The sequence below is a fragment of the Anarrhichthys ocellatus genome, unplaced genomic scaffold (genome assembly GCF_004355925.1).
Source record: "Anarrhichthys ocellatus isolate YVR2014 unplaced genomic scaffold, GSC_Weel_1.0 scaffold24, whole genome shotgun sequence".
Taxonomy (NCBI): Eukaryota; Metazoa; Chordata; class Actinopteri; order Perciformes; family Anarhichadidae; genus Anarrhichthys; species Anarrhichthys ocellatus.
This window is the reverse complement of record NW_022280054.1, coordinates 8,966,174-8,991,494: the sequence shown is the minus strand read 5'-3', so window position 1 is coordinate 8,991,494 and position 25,321 is coordinate 8,966,174. Positions and strand designations below refer to the sequence as shown.

The 25,321-nt window shown below is 41.2% G+C and overlaps 1 protein-coding gene across 5 annotated transcripts in view; it reads left to right on the top strand.

The window, feature by feature from the left end:
- The window catches only part of b3gat1a (beta-1,3-glucuronyltransferase 1 (glucuronosyltransferase P) a), a 69,061-nt gene that overhangs the window by 27,451 nt on the left and 16,289 nt on the right, over positions 1 to 25,321 (top strand). For 3 of the 5 annotated variants that reach the window (XM_031860565.1, XM_031860562.1, XM_031860566.1), the window contains exons 2-3: positions 5,934 to 6,153; positions 24,297 to 24,452. The gene's annotated coding sequence lies outside the window, so the exon portion shown is untranslated. The remainder of the gene's footprint in view (positions 1 to 5,933; positions 6,154 to 24,296; positions 24,453 to 25,321) is intronic. The other 2 variants (XM_031860564.1, XM_031860563.1) reach the window with 2 other exon arrangements.

The following is a 25,321-nucleotide window of genomic DNA, read 5'->3' as shown; positions in this document are numbered from 1 at the left end:
TTTTAAATAATGTAAATGAATGAAAGGAGTAGCTCTTGTTCGTGCTGGAAACAATATTTCAGAGTAGTGTTGCGTTTCAGCAGGACACAACATGGAGAGCCATTATCTATTTATACCCCAGAGACCAACTGAGATTCTGGCTGTTTCACCAAGCAGCACCTTCAGGCTGCTGATGTTATTCCTGTACAGCTCTGCAGCTCTGGCTGAGGCTGGGAATTCTTCACAGGGATCAGTGTATTCCAGAAATGGTGTGGGTGGTGGTGTGTGTGTGTGTGTGTATATATATATATATATATATATATATATATATATTTAGATATTTTGTGGGTGTGTGTGTGTGTGTGTGTGTGTGTGTGTGTGTGTTTGTGTGGCAGGGGGAAGAGAGGTAATATTACAGGGGAATTGCCTGTAAATCCATAACCTTCTCCTGTCCTCTGTCTCTGTCAGAAGTTCTCCTTGAGGGGGATCAACAGGTAGCGTCGAGAGGAGGCTGTTCAAAAGTATTTGCCAAACTCCTGGAGGGTGAGGGTTGCTCTTAACTCCTGCTGCAATGCAAAAAAAAAAAAAGTCAATTTCAACAATTAATTTAATCTTTTAAGTCAATAGTATGAAAAGGAAGCAGCCAGACTTCTTAGAGACTATATTATTTCATTTTCCGAAGGTGTGGTAGTGTAGTAGTCAGTATGTGGCAATAGCTGGGCAGGTCCAAGCCAGACCGTGGGGGCATTTTGACGCGGTCAGAGCCACGTGATTGATTGCCGCTTCAATATTACTGATCACAGGGCTGAAACCCTGCAACAAAGACCTACAGTAATATTGTCAAAGAAATGGCAGCCACTGGAGAAATGTGTTGTTATATTGTGCGCATTCATGTGTATCATCAATGGAACAATCTGCTTGGAGTGGCTGATGTAGTGTTGGAATCCACACCGGACTTTGTGGAGAGTAAGGTTTGCGGCCATAACACGAGAACTATGTAGGACACAACAGCATCGTGGCCAGTTTTATGTAGGACATCTCCTCCATTATTCAACAGAGCCGAACAAAGCCACTTTTTGTAATTTTGCCAGCTGGTCTCTCTTAACACAATAGGCAACACGAGGTCCGGCAGTGGTGAGGATAAAGACCCTGCAAGGTGAATAAATAGTTCTTCTGAGCTAAACTGTGCTGAGGTTTCTCCTCACACGCCATCAGTCCCAGCTGCCATGCGTCGCCATGGCAACTGATGGTCAGGCTCAGCTCAGCACAGTTTCGGTCTTGAGAGGAACCGTAAACAGGAGGACAAACAAAGACGGTTCTCCAAAGCCGTGATGAGGAAGCGCGGCACTGACACCGGCCTGTGTCTTGCAAATGATCCTGCTCGTGTGAAGTCTCCGCGGCATCCATCATCTGCCTCTCGTGCTATTTCATTTTGTCATCACGCACAGTGCGCAATTAAATTGTGTACCTCGCAGAATGTATGAGGGCGCCGGGAGATTATCGCTGTAAAATCTTTCAAATAATTCACCTTGGAGATAATTACACCACATCATCGCTATTAGGCCTCTGACATTTCCTTTATTCTTTAATGTGAGTGTGATGACAGGCTAACATTAAATTGAACGAGCTTCTACCCTGCTGATAATCGACTCGATGGGTTATTATGAATTTAACTGGATGGCTGGGAGTTCTACGGGCACGAGGGTGACCTGAACGTGTGATGATTGTTCTTGTAAAAGGACATCCAGTGCTCTGCGGCTTGGCCTTCATTGAGCTGTCAGGAGCGGTGGGGGATGCAGCGCTGTCAGCCTGCCTGCCCACCTCCACCATCCATGAGATCGATCACGCCGCCGCCTCCTAGAGAAACCCAACCACCGCAGCTCCTCCAATTACTGCTGATGGGCCACATCTTTCTATCAGAATAGGCGTCAGAGCCGCATGGCGCCTTTCAGGGACAGGGAGAGAAAGAGAGAGAAAGGATGGTGTGGCGAGCCCGCGGTAGAATAGAGAGAAGAAGAAAGAAGAAGAATGTGGTGACAAGCGTGCCGTGCCCAGCTGGTGAAACCTCCCGTGCTGAACTTTGCCAAGACGGATGCTGAACTTAGACCCGCGTGTGCATTATTAATATTGACCACTTACACGAGAATAAAGAAGCATTTACTCACCAACTGACGTGCCTGAATTAATCATAGAGCCATACTCAAAGGCATGATGAATTCTCTTTCATGACAAACCTGGCAATTTACACTTAAATGACAGATGTCTTCAGAATGAAAAAAGGCCACCAGGTCTGGCATTATCTGACGCACCATCAAAGATTCAGCAGAGAAGAGGCTTTGTTTTTTTTTTCTAAGCAGGTTATTTTCCACTTGACGATATTATTCCTCAACGGCGATCACTCATACTTTAAAAGAAGAAGATTACTATCAGTGATGGGATTATTATACGTCTGGAGAATTTCAGTGCAAACGTCTGACCCTCCACGGATACAAAGAGACACATAAAAGCAGTAACTATAGTGAATTCTGCAAAAATAATAATGTGATTCTCTCTTGCCTTTCTTGCCTCGGGAAAGTGAGCCTGTATGTGCACTGAACTATATATTGTTGTTGATCCATAATAACAGTGTGTGCCTGTGTTTTATCCCGATGGCCTGCACATGGCCCCCGTCGGTTCATCAGGTGGAAGCACAATTAGAAAGGATTGTCCCTGCAGGGCTCTTACGGCTTCTACTCCAGACCCTGAGTTAGATTAGAAAATATATCAAAAACGTTGCAGCTGTCAGTACATATATAAATATAAATCCCAATGAAAACTTCATAAAGGAGAAGTGTCCTATTTTTACACCTTATTGTATTTTGTGAGTTCTTCCTGCAAGACAACCTCTGCACGAAGAAGCATTGATTCTAGATGGTGCGTTTGTGTGTAGCCCACATACAGAACACCGTCTCTATTCTGATGGGTTGCATTAGCAGGTTTGAAGTCAATCAATACCAACAACACCTCGTCTGGTCTCTCTCACTCTCTCTGCTCCCTCCATCCAATCCTCCGTCTTCATGTTTTGCCCTCCATCCGTCACTGTCAGACGCACAGAATGATCGCGGCCGCAGTGGTCAGCCCACGTCAGAGCCACAGCTCGCCGCACAGTATGAGCTTGTCTGGAAGTGTGGAAGTGTGTGTGTGTGTGTGTGTGTGTTTAAGTGTAAGTGTAAGGTCATAGAGCAGAACGTGACAGAATGGAGACGCCTGCTGCGGACGACACGCTCTGAAATCCGGGGTTTGTGCTGTGACTCCATTCGAGTCGTGAAGGAGTTGCTGAGTGCATCGCAGATGTTAAAAACACATGTAATGTATCACCCTGTTGCTGGACACATTTATTTAATACATCACAGTACCATGGAGAAAACTGAATCACGGGGATTATCAATATAAAAAAATTAATTGTTTAAGAACAAATGAGTTGGGAGTATCTTCAGTCACTTGTGTGTTTTTGCTGTTTAATTAAGAAAAACAAATCTTCCCTTTTAAGGTCTCAGTTAGGTTTGTAGATAGAGACTTCTGCTTTAAGCCGTCTTTTTGAATAGAGGGGGCCACTCCCATTTGTAGCTCATGAATATTGATGTTATTATACAAATGAGCCACAAACGGCCCGAAGGCAGACAGGCAGGTGTGGAGGTTTTGGAGTAAGTGAGCGAACGTATCAGTCTGGATTTAAACATTTAAATGACTTAATATCCATCCTCATTTAAAAAACGTATCTTGAAAACTATCCCTATCCTTTGCTCAAACCGTATCACACCTCCCATCAGCAGCCGATTTATATTCAGCTTAGTAACCATAGCTACGCGTGGCACAAAAGACACATTTTGGGCTGGTGCCTGGTTTTATCTCTGAGCTATTAACCCCCAATGAGCAGAGGCACAGCTTGAGATCCTTGGCCTCCTTTGGTCGCTCTACAGTCTAAGCTCACAATTATTGCTGTTTGAACTTTTTCCATCACAGTCCCTCGGCACTGAAATGACCTGCTGGCCAACTCGGTGTCCTTTAACTGTTTTGAAAAACACACTTTTTTTGAGTTTCTCTGACTTAAAATCTGGTCTGTTAGTATTATATTCTGTGCTGTTTTGTGTGCGTTAAATACTTTCATGCGGATACTGTTTTGTTTTATGTCGATTTTTATGCACGGCCCACAATTCTGTTTATATAAGACATCTCTGATTTTTTTTATTTAACCTGACACAGTTTCGTGCTTTGAGCCTCTAACCATGAGGGGGGATGCAGTGATGTATTGTTCCCTGCCATGCAGGAGGTGTAGGTTGGAACAGGTCTTTCAATCTCCATCATGTCAGAGCAAAACAAACATGGTGTGATGGTGGAGGAGTGTGTATGTCTCTGTGGTATATGTGTGAAATCATACCCGAAGCATACTGGAGATCACTTAATACACAGTTTTACATTTAAGATGAAGACCATTTCAAGATTTTAGTCAACATCACTGAAATATTAATCACATCAATTTAAAATGCATTTCATTTCAAGTAAATATTGCTCTCTAAATGACATGTGTGTTTGTGTACATGGTGACTCTTCTTTTCTGGTGATTCTGACACTATTTTCTAGTATTTGCTTACATCTTATAATTGTCACTTGTGAAAAACAGCTTTTGCACGCGTCTCCTCAATTATTGTGCGTGTTGCAACGGCTTTGTATAGATGTCTGCTGTGCACAGAGGATCAAGAGTGCGGCAAAAATTCTAATTTGTTGAACTTTGACCCGAGCTGTGTTGACCTTCGTGGTCACAGGCAATGCAATACCAAGGGTTTGGCCAGCAGATGTTGCCATTTTGGTATTGGATGCTTCATTGGTCCATCGCCAGTAATTTGAATTACAATCCTCTGGTTCAGGTCAAGAATCAGCGAGTCAGCTGGATCTACAGAAGGGGTATTCCCCATTGTTTTCAGATAATTACTTTCTTCCCTTATGACAACCCTATTGAATTTAGATTAGACCAATAACAAACCTGCGACACTACGTGCCCTCTGCATCGCATCTTGTCAAATCGGCTGTTAATGTGTCCGACCCTTGTCTCATTTCTCCGCTCGTTGAATCAGCTGGTCCTCCTCTGCAGCCGCAGCGGCTGCCCACAGGCGAGCACAACCAAAACTGTGGCAGAAGAGGCGGACAGAGGAAGTCTCATCAATAATGTATAGCGCGACAGCTGGGGGAGGAAAAATTGTGGTGGAGTGAGTGAGAAGTGCATCTGGTGTTTGTCTTATTTCTTCCAAATGGACGTTTTGAGATGACACTCCCTAGAGGGCACGTGTAAGACGAAGGAGGCTATTAATAACTGGCAGGCTGAATACATTGTCAAATTTGTGTATAGATGGGCATCTGGTCATATTTCAGCAAGTTTTTTCTTTGCTGTTCTGTCATTTTCCACCAGGATGCAGGTAAAATAAACTAATTAATAACACATACATACTTTTTTTCATTATATATATATATATATATATATATATATATATATATATATATATATATATTTAAAAAGGCTACCCATGTTGTTTTTATTCTGTATGACGAATATGTGAAATACTTTAATAACTACGGAGCTGAAGACAGCTACATGGGTGTAGTCCTAATAGGCACACCCAATGGAGGCCAAAACAAAAATCTCATCAATTTCCTGTCTGTCAAGCAGCTTGTAACTGTACCTCCCCAGTGTCCTCAGAGAAACACGCACACACACAATGATTAACTCTCCTGACAGCTGTCCAGATGCAAACACAAATCGCGTCACCGAGGCACTGGGAATGACCCGTCTGCCATTCTAGTATGGCAGCGTCTCCTCCCAGCTGCCATCCTGCTCATTCCCTTTCTTCAATGCCCCTCATTGTATTGGGAAGAGGAGGCCCATTCTTACTCGCATCTCTCTCGTGCTCTTGTTTCTCCAGGGGCCGGCCCTGAGGACGTGAAACTGTTGGGAGAGTTTGGAGGTCACAGCTTCCCCCCTGCCTTAGACCACTTTCAACTGCACACATCTTTGCTCGCCAGGCGGCACCAATTAAGGCCGGCTTGAGACAAAGAGTTGTGACAGTATCCGACGACACGAGGAGGAAAGGAATACACTGGAGGAGGGGCCTGTGCTTGCTGCAGACGGGCAAAGGACTGCTTGTGAGTAACCTATTGTTGTCATTGTTGTGGCGGTACGCATTTCCATACAACTGGCCAGGACTGTGCCACGCATTCATATGCATTTGATGTTTTCCTAGTACAGCAATTAAGAAGTTCATAACCAGTATTCCATCTAAGGATCTATGCAAATTTTTAATTCCTTTGTTAGGAGCAGTGTATTTATATCCAAAGATGTTTTTTCAAATATATATGTACCTTGACGATCTTGCTTTGTTCCTTTTTTTTAATGTCACAAGCACGGATGCCTTATTTATATTTCTTATATTTTCCTACAAGGCAGCTAAAATTAAAACTCTGTGAGCATCAAAGGATGTGGTTTAAGGTAAAAAGAGGATGTAGGTGAAACCTCCTCCCACTTCTCACTCTCTGTCTCCCTCTACCAAGGATGTCTTCCTACTTTCTGTCTTGCTGCTTGTCCAATATACAGTCCATTTTCAGGCGAGGAATTAGGTGGAAGACAGGGGCAAAATGATCTGACAGATCCACTTACTCCGGCTACATACTCCCTGGCCTCCGATATTATTAGAGGTTGATATATATGTGGGCACAGTGCACGGGAGCATAGGGGAGAAGATTGGGAGACGAGAGGAAGGCAGGGAGAGGGGAAGGTGTGAGAGCTCAAGATCCGACGCTGCTGATGACACATCCGAGGAAATAATCTTAAGGTGTGGAGGCAGCGAATAATGAGATAGTGAGGTGGGGGTGGGGTAAGAGAGGCTTGGCTGTTAAATCGCTTGTAGGCTCTGTTGTCTCCTCACTACCAAAGAGAAGAAAATATCATGATTTCTTATTGGAAAGCCTAGGGTAAGATGAATCTAAACCTTATACTCTCATATTGCTTTTTTTCGCAGTGCGAACAAACACAGCTGATATAAGACAGGTTAGCACACAGATATATACGTCTTACATAAGCCAAGGTGCCCTGGGATCACACCACTGGTCCACAGCAATGTTTCACACTGCACCAAATATTCAACTTTTCTATACTACACCACTTTCTCACAGACAATACAAAAGCATAACAATGAGATGAAAATTGTGCTTTTGTTAAAAGTCAGGACATAGATGCACTGTAGTTCTTGGATATACTAATATATATATATATATATATATATATATATATATATATATATATAATATGCAGCACGCAGTATTCTTTACAGACATTCATCGTCACCCAAGAACAAATCCTCCTGACTTTGATCTCAGACTTTTCCTCTAACCTCCTCATGAGGTTGACATTTTGGCTTCTCGTGAGATGTCTCGATAACAAGTGAAAAACTTCCCATGAAATGTTGTACAGATGATTCACAGAGTATAAATCCTTATGACTTTTCATCTAGCGCCGCCAGTAGTTCGAAGTCACTCAACCCATGAAATATCTCAACATCTACATGATGGATTGGAACAAAAGCTTTTACACACATTCATGGTTCCCAGAGGATGTATCCTACTGTCTTTGGTGATCACCTATAGTGCCATCATCAGGTAAATTTTAGTCTGTCTTTAATTTATGACTGAATATTGTGAATTATAAATATAACTAATGACATCCCGTCAGCCTCAGCTATACTTTGTGTTTAGTGCTAATTAGCAAATGTTAGCATGCATCAGCATATTAGCATTGTCTTTGAGAGCATATACAAAAATTAACAGCATTAACTCACAGGGTAATGACATTTAACAGCCCTGCAATGAATCTTACATTTTCCTTTTCTCTTTTTTTAAGGTTACCTATTTTTGCTGAGACTGCAGCAGAGAGATATTGATTTAACTCTGTTTTCACATTTCACAGTTGTTTTTATTGGGCTTTGTTTTATTGGGCTTTATTTTATTGCCATGTATATAACCATGTTCCATGACATTAACTGTTCGTACATGCACTATTCCCACAGGCAGCCTGACTCTAGGTGGGTGCTCATGTGTGGCTTCAACATGTGAGAATAGGCACCGTTCCATAGCGTCTCCATGATCATAGTTGTATTTCTCTCCAACAGGCTTAGAGCACATAGCATATGTTATGTAATAATTTAGATAGCACTCCAAACCTCCTTAATTGGTGTGAGCTGAATTAGCACTGAGTAATCAAGATAGCGGCCTCTCATCATAGATTTATAGACGGCTATGATTGCTGCCAGGGTGAAATTAACTCTTTCAGTCAGCAGGGAATTGTTGGAAGATGCCTGGCTGAAACACACGGTGCCCCCGCCCCCCCCCTCTCTCTCTCTTTTTTTGTCACACACACACACGTATATGCAGATGAGACTTGTCTGTTCCTTCTGGCTGTCTCTGTAGAGCTGTCACACATGCTGCGTCTTGGAGCACCAGGAGACCGGGGTTGACTTGAATTAAACTGAGAGGATGTCCTTTCCAGATCTGCAGAGAGCCACAGAGACACATCCGCCCCCAGAGAGAGCCAGTCAAAAGACAGAGGGGGGGAGAGGGAGGGAGGGAGGGAGAGAGAGAGAAATGAGAAGGGAGGTTGGAGATGGGGTGGTGAGGAGGAGGAAGTTAATAAAAAAAAGAGGCAGGCAGAAATTGTCTGTGAGAGAGGGGGATGAAAGATGAGGTGGAGAAAGAGGACACTAGAATAAGAAGGAGGGAGACGAGATGAAATTGGGACGTGTGGGTGGGTGTATGTGACAGAGTTTGACAGAAAAGAGAGAGAGGATGAGAGAGAAAGTTAAGAGAAGCTGAGGCCACACCTACAATATAAAGCATCTCTTCGCTGCTCTGGCCAGCACTTGTTAAAATCGTACTGATTAGGTTAGATACATATATTCAAAATGATTACTGCATGTTAGAAATGAAACCTGAATATTGACTTTATGTTAAAAGATGAGTACGGTGTTCATATTCTGTAATTTAAAATCTGCAGTGTTGTATATGGAGACACAAAAAGTTTCAAAACTAACTACATGGTGTGATCCTGAAATTGTGAAACAACCAAATACATTTACAAAACAGCTCGGTAAAATGAAATGTGATTCACTGGAAGTTAAAGCTGAGTTGATTAATTGATTAGTTGATCAACAGAGAATTAACAGGCAACTACTTTGAAAGTTGATTAATCATTTAAATCATCTGATTTTGCAGATTGGAGAATTTACTGCTTTTCCTTCTCATCACATCATTATCGATTGACTTTTCGTATTTTTAACTGTTGGTCATATAACAAGACATTTGATGACATCGCCTCGGGCTTTCAAATTGTGATGGGCATTTTCACTATTGTTTTTATGTATAGTGAACCTACAATTGATTTAATTATTGGCAATTGTTTGTTGGAGCCCTGCTGGAATTAGATAAAAAAAACTATCTGCAATAAAAAATGTTATTGTAAAAAAAAAGCAGGTTGAAATACCATTCACAATATTGAAAACTTTGGGTCTCCATAGGTTTTAGAATCAAAAGCCTTACAATGTTTTTGATCATAATTCATGTAATTTAAGAGTTTCTATGCAATTCTAAACATATGGCTCATATGGTTATGGGAAAGTACCAGGATGCAGGTAATAAACACTATAGTCAGCAATTATAGGCAATAAAAAAACCATCTGCATATGGACGAGAGAAAATTCAGATGTTACACACGATGTTAGATGCAAAAAAAAAAGTATTCAGTCTAATCTCCCAAACAGATACACTGTACCAGTATGTAAAAAGCTAAACTTTTACTACTTTTACAATAGTTACAGGAATGTTCTGAATGCCCTCAGGCTGCAGAACAGATTTGGAATAGACCATCATTTTCTACATCCCACCTCCAGGCATTGTTATTAACAGTAAGTGCATTCCCCGTTCGGTTCTAGCAGCCTGTGTCTCTCCCTTGCCCTGGATGATAAACACGCTAGAGACCAAGGTTTTTGTCCAACAAGAAATTGGAAAATAAATTATTAAGTGAGAATGCGCCTTCCCAAAAAAAAAGCATCCACTGTATTTTCTCCTTATGCTTGCAAACAAGGCAGTCCTTGAACTTCCTGCCAAGATTTCAGCTCGTGATAGGGTGATCTTGTCACTCTTAATACAAGAAAGACACTACTCATTATTGTCACTCCCACAAATCTACTGCAAGCTCTTTGCAGCGTTTTGTCTGCCCTTTGTTGCACAATCTCTTTGTTCTATAATGACACAAACCTGCTCTGCAGAAGTCCTGCAGCAAATGTTTTCTCATTTCAATTTCAGGTCATTACATGTAGATGCTGAATTATTCTGAGATTAATGACGACATGACGATCATTGTATGTGATTACTTACACAAAATGAGCAGTTCAGAGATAATAACACGCATTTTGGTAGTTTTAGTAAGTGCTGAAATGCATTAATGTGTACTTGGGTTTCTACACCTACACCACAATTACATTTGTCCCCTTGGCAGTTTTCAGTGGCATTAATTCTCACAAGCCAAGCGAGCACACAAATGGCTGACCTATAAATTTGTGGTGAAAAAGCAGCTGCCATGAAAATGCTTAGTGAACGGGGTTTTTTTGTGCTTTTTAGTTTATTTTGTATTCCACCAGTCATTTCTCAATGCTTTTTTAAACCAAGGCAGACCTTTGAATGTGTCATGAAACCACCCACTAATTTCTAACTTGGGGAAAAAAAACTTCTTTTGAGTCATTCAAAACAGAAAATGTGTACAAAAATGTTAAAATTAGTTTTTTAAATACTTCAAACCACTCGACGAACTGCTGAAAGTACTAAGGGCAACAGCAGCTTGCAACAGCTCTGAAGCACTTGTGCAAGGACACATATTTCGCAGACATATATAATGTTGTATTGTAAGATTAGAAGGAGTAAAACAGTGTTGTGCCATGATGCAACTGTTTGCAATTTCATTGTTATCGTGAGAAATGTCTCTTTAACGTTTCCCTCTTCAACATTGAATTATTCAGTTCACGGCAACCTGGTTTTGGAGTGTAAACCATGCACAGAGGAGTTGTATGGCACAGTTACTGTAACAAATACACAAATTACAGGAGGCTTGCAAACAGAATGCCAAATTCTGGTGAAAAACAATTTTTAACACATTTTTAAGCACACAAAAGGCTAAAACGAGCACAGTAGATCATTGAAAGTTCAGAATTTGAACATCTCCATTCCACCCAAACCGACATGACCCAAATAAGCAGTTCAGTCTCCCAGACATTTTGTGATTTATCCACAAGCCAGCTGGCTGCAGCGCTGTATGGTACCTGCACACAGTGAGCTCCTGCAAGATTAGATAACTAGGACTGCTCTCAGACTCAATGAGGTCCTGGAGAATTGTGAAAGTTGGCGTTGAGTTGTCTGATGAAAGCCACAAACACACAGACAACATGCAGCCATGTGTGCTCACACAAAAACACAAGCGCAGATACAAACGCATCCACTTGCACGCACACACAAACCGGGAGATCCTGAAGGCTTTTAGAGATGTTAAATCACCCTGAAGCCCATCAGACCACATCAGGGTGTGAGTGTGTGTGTGTCTGTGTGTGTGTCATTAGACAGCTCTAGGCCAGCCCAACTAGCAGCAGTTAACAGGACAACAGCCTTAGCTAAAGCACAACCCCCCAGACTTGCATCATCTCCGTTGGGAAGCAAAATAGGGATACAGCAACATTGTCGCCCTGCAGCTATTTAGCAACAACAAACCCCTCCAAGGCATTCTTATTGCTCAATTTTCTAGCTCAGCATATGGCCACCGTGTTTTTATTCCATTTTATCAGAGCTTTTTGAACTGACACTATTTAAGTCTCATTAGGTTTAGATTTAAGTGGGAAAAACACTGAGCCTGGTGGTGGAAGTTTGACCAATCAAGGCACTGAGGAGAGGAGGGGTAATTAAGACTTCAAACACCTAACCTAAGTAACTATTTAAAGGGCAGTTTGTAGCATTTAGGGTGCTCTATTGACAGAAATTAAACATTATATTAACAAGTATGTTTTCTTTAGTGTATATGACAATAGAAATTGGGGTTTTCGGTACTGAGTAGTTTATATCTACATACAGAGCGGATCTTCTTCACAGAGTCCCCCTGTGTTGCTACCACATGTTTCTACCGAAGCCCGGAGGGGACAAAGCAATCCGTCTCTGGATAGGATGTTCGCATTGCTCATATAAAAAGGCCACCTTACCTCCCCGGCTAACTCAGATCTAAGACCTGTGTTTCCATGGCAACAATCTGCGACACCTGCTGAACAATGGCACTGAATGACAAGAGAGCAAAACCTAGCTCATAATTGGTGGTTCGCTAACATGATGTTGGCGCAGTAACCTGTTGGAAATATGTGAGGGCAGCGAGGGCATTTTCAGTTGTTGTCTTTTGCTCAAAAGAAACATCCTGATCATGACTGACAGGTTAGCAGAGGTACTGAGCCCGGCCACATTAAGAAGCCACAGTATCTCAGCTTTGCGACATGCCTGCTCTCAATGAGATTATATGGTGCTGGAAGTTTTGATTTTTTTAACAGTAAAATGCAGATGTAACCTTTTAATCCCGCCACAAATCTAAAATTGTATTTAGGAGTGAAGGGAGCTGGTGGAGAGAGGTGTGACGCGGTTGTTTAGTCAGCCATGTTTTTTTAGTTTGAAAGTAAGTCTTGATTTACCCAGAATGCATGACAAATTTGTCCTACTTAAGACCTAGACAGCTTTGTGCAAGGGATGCTTTTAGACATCTGATTTTGTGAAGCCCCCCCCCCGGACTCTAATGACACCCTGTTGTTTTGGTGGGAAAGGTTCTTGTCAATGTCTCAAATGAGGGGAGAACTCTTCAACCACAAAAGATCATTGACTGTACTAGAACATTGTCTGAGCTTTACCAGACGACAAGTACTGTAAAACAAAGATTGTGGGAAGGGTTTCTGTTGCTAAACACAGTAACATAGTTGCTTGATTTCTCAGTCAACATGTCATTCACTCGGTGTAGTGCCTCTGGGCCAATCAGTTACACCTTGTTTCGGTAATCCTGCTGGTACCAATCACTGTAATTCAGGTTTTTTTCCTTTAATCCATCATTATCCAGTCTTGTCAAAATAGCATATCGCAGATTCTGTGTCGATGCACAAAGAAACAAAAGAACATATGAAGATTAATAGTTGTTTTGATTTTATCTAAGCTGAGAGGGTGGTAATGAACAGCGTCATTTGAATGTTATGAGCTTACCAACCGTGACACGACAAACTGACACGGACACATCTGATTGGTTAAGATACAGACAAACACATACACACACACAGAACCGAAGCAATATGCAGGGGGAAACTGCACAAAGCTGCTTCATCATGTAGGATTACCATCTGATAGAAGGGATGTGCTGTATGTTTCAGTGTGCCTTGAGTTCTCGGATCTGCCTCAACTCAGAGCTGCATGAAAAACAATGTTTCAGTCTGAATTGGACAAAGAGGCAAATCAATAGTAAGCTGGTGAAAATCCTCTGCGATGCTCCACCAGAGGTTATTCCATAATGCAACAGCATTGGAGAGAAAAAGGGTCATTTCTTTGCCCACTGGCATCTCGAAAGGCTCAAGACAAATTGAACATGAGCCAGGTAAGGAAAGCTAACCTGGCCCGCCAGATGGTTTGATGTCTGAGAAGCTGTCATTGGAAACTGTTTAGAAAAGGGCAGACCTTTTCAAAATATACCTGTTTGGTGATTGGATGAACCATCTGCCGAAATCAAAGCTTTCAGTGCCGTACTCCAATCTTCTTTCAATACAAAAAATGATGTTCAGTTCTAATATAACTGATGCCATTACATGATCTACGTTAACCTCATTGTTGGCAGTGTTGTTTAGAACGAACATTTGCATTTCCGTGTCGTCTCGCACACACCTAAGCTACACCGTAGCTGCCATTAGCTCCTCACAGGATGCTGTTTTAGTCCGTGATCTGGCTTATCCGGCACAAGTTGTGTGAAATGTGATCCCGCGATTCTCGTGTGATCTTTTGACATTGCGAGAATCCAGCTGCTGTGCAAGGTGAAAGGAAAGCACATCCTACTCAAGATCATATCAAAGGGCATGATGCTTTTAGTTGAAAGGCCATCGTGATAATGTTGACTCTGTTCCTATCACTTTTGAGATATTTTTATGTCTTGGAAAACACATTGCTTCTAAAAGATTTTGTTTAAAAGACTAACAGCACCTGAAAAGTAAACATGAGATGTTTGTTCGCATTTACAACATCACTAAAAAAACATTTTCAATATATAGTGTGATGAGTAAAGCAATTGACCTAATTATTACTTAAAAAATTGATAAATCAAACTATTAAAAATCTATAATGATGATATAACCATATGCTGTCAAACATAGCCAGGCCTATGATGCGGCACAAAATCCAAGTAAACAGTTGAGATTATTATAGATGAATAGTTGTGTTAAGCCAGTGACCTTTTCTCTTGCTTAATGTCTCTACTCCATCCATCCAGCTAGAAATCTGTGTGGTCCATTAAAGGTCAAAGGCCCAGAGGGGTCAGTCAAACTTCAGCGATACATTCATCAAACTCATGATGACGTGTCACCTCCAAGGGGTCATGAAAACACATCAGTTCGGGTAGTTACCAACCAAGAAATCTACTTAAGATGTGCATTTCAGTACAGTGGAAGTGATAGATGTATTATGAAAGAAGAAGGCTTTACTTAAGGCTGAAATATTCTAATTATGATCTGCAGGCAGATTGAGATGATATTCAAATGTAATATGCATGCATCTGATGTCAAGTGATGAAAGCCGGTGACCGTAAAAAATTAGTATCATTACGCTTTAACATGAGAAGCTGTTTAGAGGATTCACTGTGGAATGATACGGGTCTTTTTACTGGAGGAAAAAAAATACCCTTTTGAATTGTGCAATCAGCTTACTTTAAGCAGCGCAAGAAAGCACAGGCTGAGAACACAGTGATTGAATACAGCTCTGATAACACATGATTGTAGCTCAGTCCCATCCACAACATCCCCTCTAACTTTGTTATTGACCAACCCTCCCTGGACTTTACAGCTGGATGGCCTAATTGGAGCCATTTCCACATATCATGTGTCAGCCCCAAGAGGGTTAATTATAGGTGATGGCTCGACCCACCTCAGCTATTCTTTAGTCCCTCATAAGGGTCCTATGGTTCAGTCTAGTGAAGGACACAGTAGGGTTTCCCTCAGCCCACAGGCTATTGATCACCATTAGGAGGGACAAAAGTTGTGTTGGCTATGGTGTGTGACTGTGTCGCTCTGGGCACTGCAGAAATGACCCACCACTCATGCGTCAAAACTAAACTAAAAGGAACATTATAATGGCTGTTGTAGTTGTTGATGGGAAAAAACATATGGCCGTGATACTGGGAAAATTGGAAAATGCTAAATCCTACTTGCTTAAAGTTGCTAATTTAAGCAATTATGATGGTTTGACATTTTTTTAAATACTATTATTTGCTTTCTTGGAAAGATTTAGATGATAAGATTGATACCACTCTCATATCTGTCTGGTAAATATTAGACCAGCAGCCAATTAGCTTAGCACAAAGAAGAATAGGGGGAAACCGCCTACAAGCACCACTAAAGCTCTCTAATAGACACAAAAACCACAGCGTAAGAAATGACAAGTTGCGGTTTGACTGGGGCTGTGTAAGGAACTTTTTCTTGACAAGACACATTTAATTGAGTCTCGGCTTTCTGGCAACCTCGTGACAAGACAATAAAAAACTCCAGGAGCTGCTGCGCACGACCAAGAAATAGTCCAGCATGTAACCGCACATAAAACCAGAACCTTTTACATTTTTACTTTTCTACTCTTCAGTTTTTGTACAGATTAAACAAACAAGATATAACATGTTCATTTAAACATACTGGTAGGCGGATATTGTTAACAGAACAGAATCAAGCTAGTGGTTTCTCCTGTTTGAAGTATGTGTGCTAAGCCAAGCCAATTGCTGACGGAAGCGTCATATTGTACTTTTACAATATGACGCTTCCGTCAGCAATTGGCTGTCTATGAATGGTATCAATTTATACATACATTTATGCAGCATATTTCCAAATATGTCAAATTATTCCTTTAACATCAGCATTCTGAGCATTTTAGCATTGTAGCTGTGAGCCTGTTGGTATTCTGCTATTAGTATTTAGTACAGCCTCAGCGCAGAAAGTAGGCTGCATGACAGAAGACCCTTCTGAGATAAGAATATGTCTGGTTTGGCCTGGTCATAAAGGTGTTTACTGTTATTTGGAATTTTTTTTGGGTGTACTTTAAATCCTGTCCCTCATTATTATTATTCGCTATGACACAGTACTATTTTCACCATGATTGCACTGCACCCATGAAGCTGAAAATCGTCAGTGGTTCTGGTGACAGTGTTGCCGCCAGTCAGCACCGTGCTCTTTAACTCAGCAAAGTCATTGCTCCGTTGAGTCAGTGACACCTCTGTAATGTAGCATCAGCAGACACACAGTCGCTGTGTCAACACTGTTCTGTCGGTGTCATCTTTCTGTGCCCCCGGGTGCTCTTTAAATGCGACTGTGCATAGCCGCATTCAAGCAAAGGACAAATAATAATAGTAAGTGATAAGCAACGATTTGAAAGGTCAGCAAAGAGCGGATTATCAAGGCTTGGTTGAAATGTTAAAGGTGCCTTGTTTTTACATTCAACTGGAAACGATGCTGCCTTGCTCCTTCATTAGGCCTTTATTCTACATCATCACTTATTTGACATTTTACCATAGATCTTCAAATGTCAGTGCTTTTAAAGTGGTATTAAAGAAATACCATTTGTGTGAAAGTGGTACATACGTGCTGAACTGTTTTTGATATAGGATTTTAAATACTTATGTGGAATGAGCATGTTAAGGCTGCTGCTGAGAATCATTTTAAAATACAGTACAATGAGATGCGATTGCATTGGTACGATCAGGTATTTTTCTCTTGGTTATAGCAGGAAACAGATGCTGACACATGGTTTTTAGGTATTGGGCTTTTAGTATATCTCCTAATGTTCATAAAATACGCTGCATAAAGCATGAGCAAATGGAATGACTCACACGTACAGTATGCATGGGAAATAGTAATAATAATGTTGCATCCGCTAATTGCCAAAGCTATTAAATGATTCTCCACCAGAAATTAGCCTTCTCCTGAGGGCCATGTTTTACTGGCAGGTTCAAAGCTAATGACAGCATGTCATAGAGGGAAATCACATATACCAACACTCTGACTAATTATGTAATTAAGAAAACACCAGAGATGGACATGAGCAAACTGGCAGTTGTGTTGAGTCCATAATTGTTAGGTGCCAAGTTCATCTGTCTCTGGATCAGACATATCCTAAAAACCTCTACTTATCCTGGGGAAGGTTTTGCTGAGCACGCATGCTGTCCTCCAGCACTTCGCACATGCTGCACTGCACAGTCATTTTCCATACCATCAGTCCGAACTTTTCAAATCCCAGTTTTCTTTCACCATTGATGATGCAGATCAGGACAAGTATTAAATATGTTGCAATAATAAAATTCTGTTTGCTTGACTGTGCAAAAAAATCCTTCAGATGTGTGACGATTCTGATCCATAATCCAAACAAAGTTTTCTTAACAAAGACTCTCCTTAAAGAAAGCATCCATGTTTCATTTTCTTCTCTATTTACTCCAATTATTTTCCCTCCCAAACAAAACTCTCAGCCACACTGTCATTGCATTGGAGTAAGTCCCCTAGGTTTAATTAGCAATGATCAGATTCATAATTATATATATTTTCCCCCCACAAGGGCATATAATTGGGGGACTTTGACGCTGGGGAATTTTTCATCGGAGAAATTCATGTTCTAACCCTCATTAAGGAACTCGGAGCTCTAGCATGTTGAAGCCTGAGAACGACAACTAGTAGAGAGTCGAACACCTAAATTCCCACTCAGGAAACGGCATTTAATTAGCTAATGAATCTGGTAGCTCCCTACGATAACCTTTGACCTTATGCTGCGGCATAATAAGCCCGTTCACAGTGCGAGACATGTCACATGTGGTTGAAATCAATGCCCTGTACAACAAAACCAATTTTAATGAGATAAACGCTGTGCATTGCATTGTTAGGAGCTGTTCATTCATGAATCATTCTTGGAGACTCTCCAAAGGGTGTAATGTATTGATTTAGTGTAATTTCCAACAAAAGCCTCCGCTTCATGATTCAAATTTTAGTCATGTTGATGGCACACAAAGGATCAAATGACATTTTAGTAATAGTATTACCAAAACCTCTAATGGCAGCAGTTAAAAAACATATAAGCCATGAATATGTCATTAATTTCCTTGTTGCTACAGGGCAAATTACTGTAAATACAGTATATGACAAATGCCAGTAGCCTGTTAGCTTACCTTATTATAAAGACAGCTAGCATAGCAAAGTGTGCCGACCAGCAGCAGTAAAGCTTACACGTTACCTATCCTTTGTTTAATGATAAACTTTGCAGAAAATAGTTTGTTTTTTTCTTGGCTGTAATCAGTTGCCAGGCAATCTCGGATAAGCCTCTGGGGGCGAGGGCCTACATTTCTGTAGTTCTCGTGTAGCCAGCTAATATACGGCTGCTTCCTTTTCCGTGCGCTGGTCGTTGTTTGCATTCCAATTTGCAACTTGAGATGCGTGACTGGACTTGGAGTTGAGAGACGACGTGTACAACCAGGGGTTTCACAACTGGCCAGTTTACAAGCTCATTTTAAACCAAAAGAATCTAAATAATGGTCAGACGATAGCTCATGGGTTCTGGCATTGCATTTGGACCAATGCGTTACGTCTCTTTGGTTTTTCCACACGCACCGTTAACCAAAGCCTGCTCGAACGTGAATATTATTACCACTATCTGTGACTCACTAATAATCAGGTACAGTTTCTAGCAGTCACAGTGAGGAAAACTATGAGATAGGGCTGCTCTCCTATCTCTCTGTGGTCCCCCCAAGATGACATGTCACATGACTCCATTGTGATCAGGGCTGAGCTGTGCTGACCCGACATGGCAGGTCCAGGTCTCAGTGGCAGCCTCTGCAATCCTGGCCGAGCTCCTTCAGTCTGCTCAGACAGCTGTGAGAGGCTGCATTGTGCTCCCAGGTCCAGCATTGGAAATGTGCCCTGGGAGAGCCGGACTATAAATGAGTCAGAATAAGTTAAGGGCAGGATGCGCTGGGCTATCCCCCATGGTTATCAGCAGAGACCTGCCCGAAGGTTGGTGCTCTTAAATCGTCCATCATTGCTGAGGCAGCCTGATCCAGGCGTGGACTGGAGCCATAAATCAGGGCCAATGCTCACAGCTAATGGGTTATTCAAGTTTTCCTGAAAATGAAACAGCCATCCTCATCATCTAAATCAAGTGTGCGAAACAGCACTTACTGCCACATTCTCTGGCAAATTTCTTTTATCAAACAGCATTTACAGTGATTGGTCTGGAAATAATGATAATCTGGCAGATGAAAGCATGACATGTTGTGTATTGGATTACTAATTACTGCATAAACGATTACCATTTAAACTAGTATGCTAGAACTCCAGTTAGCATGATTTCAGTTGAACTTGAGAATATGACATGATCGTAAACAACATAGCTGCTCTTCTAATAACAGCCAACCACCGTATTCCTACAGGAGCTGCCTTCTGGGCTTTGCTATTATTAGCTTTGCTCAAAGCAGGATTCATAAGGAGAGGATCAAATTTTGAAGAGACTCGTTCCACGGCAGGTGTGGATTGGATTGATGGGACAAGTAACACAAAACTAGCATTACGGCGACCTTTCACTGAACCCTAACCTAGAATATGAACAGTAGCATAGCAAGCAGAAGCATGGCTGACAGAGAATATCAAATTCAACGGAGGAAATGCCTCCTCCAAGACAAGCCGTTGTTTTTCTCACATGAACAAGAACTTTAAACTCTTGTTCACATTTTTAGCTCAAGATTTCAGAATAACATTGAACATCAGTTCCCCCTCTACCCACAAATGAGTTTAATTAGTTTGTGAGAAAAAGACAGTCAAACTGCCTCAGTGAACCCCAGTCTTTAACACAAAATCGTTTTCGACCAGCCTCTAAAATTTTGACATAATGTCAAAGAGTTTGCTTATACCTGAAAAAAATATCTGTTACGTCCTATTTCGAATGCATGCGGATGCAGAATGTGCAAATAAAGGCCTGTTTTTGTGCCACTTATAGTTCCTTGCATTGTTCCTACCCATGAATTATTTAAATGTGTAACATCGTAAGCTGTCAGTTTACATCCATTTTGACCAGAGAAACGAAGCCAAACGTCTGTACATTTATTAAACTTTGTGATAATGTTACGACGATTCTGGGCCTTGAAATCAAAAACCAGGACTATGAGAGAAGCTTAACGTCGGAGAGAGCCTGTGATCACCTGCTCCTGGCTTACTGTACTTCAAAAGCAATTATGCCTGTGTGAATCAATGCCCAGATTCAAAATTCACTTTTAATGACACCTCTAGGCGAAGCTTTTTGGGGGGCTGTGACAGTTACATCAATAATGATCCACTCCAATGACATATCTTCCAACTTTCCCCAGATATCCTTGAAAACTGTTCTGGGCTTTACCAAGTTGGTCGAAGAACAATGAATTCATAAACGAAAGCGAAAGATTGGACGTACCAGGACACTCCATCTCCAGAGAGGCTCTCTTCCCTGTCGACTGGAGAGTACATCAAAAATGATGCCACAAAGCAAGCAAGAAAAGGATTATGTTATTATTGGGTCCTCTGGAAATAGGAGATGGTCCAAGGGAGCTCAGAAGTCAGAGCGAGACTCGATAACAAACTTGGAAACATGCCCTTGCTTCATCTTTGACTCAACTTTACAAATCTGAGGAAGAGAGGGAAGAGGAGGAATGTGTGAGCCTGCCAGTGCTGATGTCTCTCATATACTTGTCAATGTCAGGGTTCGAGTAATGAATTAGTTCAGTGCCTATTAACGTATTTTTACAGCCCAAACAATGGTTATGCATGTCAACACATTTTAACCTTATATGTTAAAATGTAATATAAATATATGTTTGCCATTATTGAATTTAATGTTAATTTCATCTCACATATAAACTTATTTCTCTGGATACTGAAATACTGAAAATAGCCTGGGATTAAACCGACAGTCATTTAAATTTGCCCAATTAGAAGAATCCACTTAGTATTTGGCTACAATTCGACAAGTTGAGCGTGAAAGTTTTTTTCTTTAGCTTGGAAGTCTTGACTCAATGTGTACTTACTTCCTTATTTTTCCCATACTTTCAACCACTTCTTGTGGTCTTCATTAGCAGATTGAGTTTGCTCAGTGCTCATTGCGTGGCTTAGGTGACTTTGGTCAAAACAAATTCCATTTCCACAAAAGTGAATTTAGTTAGTGAAACAAAACCTTTTGTAAGTGGCATTGCCAACATAATAATAAAGAAGAAGCAAAAACATCTTTATGGTATATGAAAAGGAATAGATTTGTCTTCTTGCCAGACAAAAAATCACTTGGGGCCTTTTTCGTTCCAATTACTGCCTTCTAAATCATCTGAAGATTTATCATTAAAAAAACAAATGATACTTTCCAACACAAACAGGAAGGTTTAATGAGGCACTCTGTGTCCTCATGGAATAACTTGGAGGTGTTACATTTACAGTACAGTGTGTTTTTATTGTTTTAAAGCTGATGCACTTAGGTCTAAAATTATATTTTTAAGAAGTTAGAATTTATTTTTTAAGTAAGAGGGAGGATTTTCCAATTTCTTTAAAAAAAAACGACTGGGAGTTAAGACTGTTTAGAGATCTGAGGAAATAAAACCATATAAGCTTTGTGTATACAATATGGGAATTGCTTCTCAGCTCCTTTATAACCATAAAATCATAATGATAAAGTTAATGATCATAGAAAGATACAGTCTGCTGAGTGTTGTCCAACACAAGGTCCTAAAACCAGTGGGAACATTATAATTTACTGTCTGATCACTCTTGAGGTGTACTGTTTTATCTCGCACACAGTACCTATTTCTCTGCCACACTCAAACCCAATAGAGAAACATATTATTTCACCCCTCCCGCTTCACCTTTTGGGGGAAATGATGTTAGTTCAACAATCAGAACAACAATTTTCACACATGACATCGTTGCTGTGAGTCTTTATTAATCAGCGGCAGGTGTTCCCTTCACAGCTGGTTAACTTCTGCTGATGTGAAAGGCTGTTGAGCTTCATTGTCTGCCATTTAAGTCTAATCCGCAGATTAGACTAAAATTGATCAGCACATAAAACAGTGAGAAATGTAAGCTGCGCTATTGGTTTTTGTATACGTGTGTATATCTGTCATCCACTTCAACTGACAACGATGTGCTCTACAGTCAGTTCTGACTAGAGTCTATTGCTAGCAGCTCTGATGGGCTGGCTGCTTGGGAACAACATCGCTTGCGCTAAATAACGTCAGCATGCTAACATGCTCCCAATGCCAACATGCTGATGTTTAGCAGGTATAGTGTTTACCACGTTCATCATCTCAATTTAACGTGTTAGCATGCTATAGTATTTGATAAATAGCCCAAAGAACCACTGAGACTGATGGTGATGTCATAGATTTGGCGGGTGTTTGGTTATAAACCAAAGTATTGAACCTATTCAAATTGTATTAATTAAGTTAAATCTTCCTTTAAAAGAGAAGTTAATCTTCCATGGCCCAACCCAACTAAAATGTGTAAAAGCCAAAGAAGGAACAAAGACTTTTAATAAATGCTTTCATCATATCCCCAAAAAGCATTTATAGCTCTGTATATTCTGCACATAACAGCAATATGAATTTCAGCTCCCTCCGGCTGGCAGCCCTTGCCACGCTTGTTTGTTTTCCAAACATTTTCTTTTAGAAATGTTAAACACTAAGATGCTGCAGCGGCCTGTTGGAGGGTCTGAGATTTTGGCAGGTGATTGAACTATACAGCGTTTCCCTCTGTTTAGCTCCATCACAATATATAGAGGCGCTTGTTGTACAGAAATCAGAGCGACAACACTGTCATTGCTACTTTGCATGCATGACAGTACCTGGCAGCAACTGTAAAGCCTTTCTATCACTGTTGTTTAGTTATTGGCACTACAGTGCTTGCTTGTCGCTTTCATAAAAAGCAGATAGCCTACTGCAGAAGCTGCGCTAACCCATGAAGACCGTTCCTCGTATTCATCTTTCATTCCCTTTTCCACACAACTTGGCATCAACCCTCAGAAGCATGATACTTCAGTTTGAGTAATTGGACAATGTGTCGGGGCAATCTGAAAATAGATTGTTTGAAATTTAGTACCCATCAAGGACACACACCCCCAACTGCATTGCTGGATCACAGGCAATTTGGCTCAGTAAAAGGATTCTGGGAGTCCTGGTGTTCATTCCCCCAAAACTACATATTTGCAGTTTGTATGATTCTCTATTACAAAGCCCCTTAAAAAATATAGTCCTCAGCCATTCAGTTCTGCAGCTGATGCAGCGTGCAGACATCACTGGCTGAGTGAGGCATAAGCCTCCATAGAAGCAGCGTTCCCTCAGATGTATTTGAATAAGACATGATGCCAGTTTATTTTTGTAACATCCCCCACCCTAGACTGTTGGCAAGCAATGGAGTTGTGACTAACCCTCTTCCATTTTCCACATTAGGCATGAAAAAAAAGAAAAATACAGACTCTGTGTCTGTTCAGTTCCGATTGGAGTCAATGAGGTAAAATTATCAATACATGCACGGTATTAACCATTTCACACATGAGCAGAAATGCAGCATTGTAAAGCACAGCAGTCGTATAGCGCTGGAGGAGCGAATCCTGCTGTGAATCTGAATGATGTGCATCCAAATTAGAGTTCATTACTGACACACTTTTCCGCAGCCGCATTTTCAGCTCTTTGATGTTAAATAATGAATAGACGTCCAACAGCCACACCACTCACAAAGGTGTCTACAGCCAAGAATTGCTGTAAGGCATTGACTGTTCAAAGCCTGTCCAAGTGGCTATGTTTAAACCTGGCTGACTATCCTTGAATGTCTCATGCTGGTGTGAGTGAGAGAAGGGGGGGCACATGAAGGTCCACACTGTCAGAATACAAAGAGACAAACACTCGCAATCTGTCATCACTGAATCATATTCACTGAACTGTTCTTCCTCTACAGGTCTGGACACAGTGTTGCCCGTCTGCGGCAGAGGAAGAGGAAATGGTCGGCTGAGGTGCCATGGAGGACGTCACCACTGCGTAGCTCGTCCAGTATGCAGTGTGGCCTTCCCAGCTGCGCATCCCCTGTGGTGCCATGATCCAGTTATAACTGTGGGTGAGCATCCAAAGGCTTTTTTTCCTTCATATGGATGTATTAATTATATGCAAGCAATGTGATTTAAAGGGGCATTACCCTGATTTCACTCTTCAAGGTCAGTTCACTGGTCACGAGGAGAGTACTGCTGAGCGACTCAGGAGGGGCTTTGTCAAGTCTGAGAAAATCAGCCTGATGATGTCATAGTGATGTCATTAGAGCATTCTCGGCTTTTGAGAGCTATTGGAAACTAGCCTACGTTACAAACTGTGGAGTTTGAAAGATGTGGGCATTTACCAAACACGGTCTAATAAAAGATGCTATCCAACTGCCTCATGGGAAATTAGGAGATGCAGTGAAGCCAGTCTGTATTTCCAGAATCAATCCCCATTCTGTTGTTTTCGGGATTAAAAATGACCTGGGCCAAGAGTTAATTAGATCAAAAGTGAGGACATTGTAGGTTTCTCCCATTAACGAAAGCTATGTATACTTTTTCAGCCACCATAATGCTAACAGAGACACTTTCCAATACCAAGGACCAAGGGAATATTCACAAGGTCTAGGAATTCATTTCAAAAGCATCTGTTGCCCCATGTTGCCCTTCGAAAAAGGTGGCTGCATGCTGATGCACTTACTGTGCGTCATTTTCTGTACGACTTACTGTACTTTATACTTTGTACTGTGCAGAACCACGCGCAGTATCAATTTCCACTGGGGAATTCACAATCACCTCTCCAGTAAAGTCGAAAAAATGCAGCAGAACCAATTTTTTTATCAGTAAAAAAACACGTATAGGTGCGTGTTGTGTCAGAACTATTCACACATCTGATTACTTGGACATTATGGTGGATTTATTTACAGAGCTCAATGAACAAAATTGGCATATACGA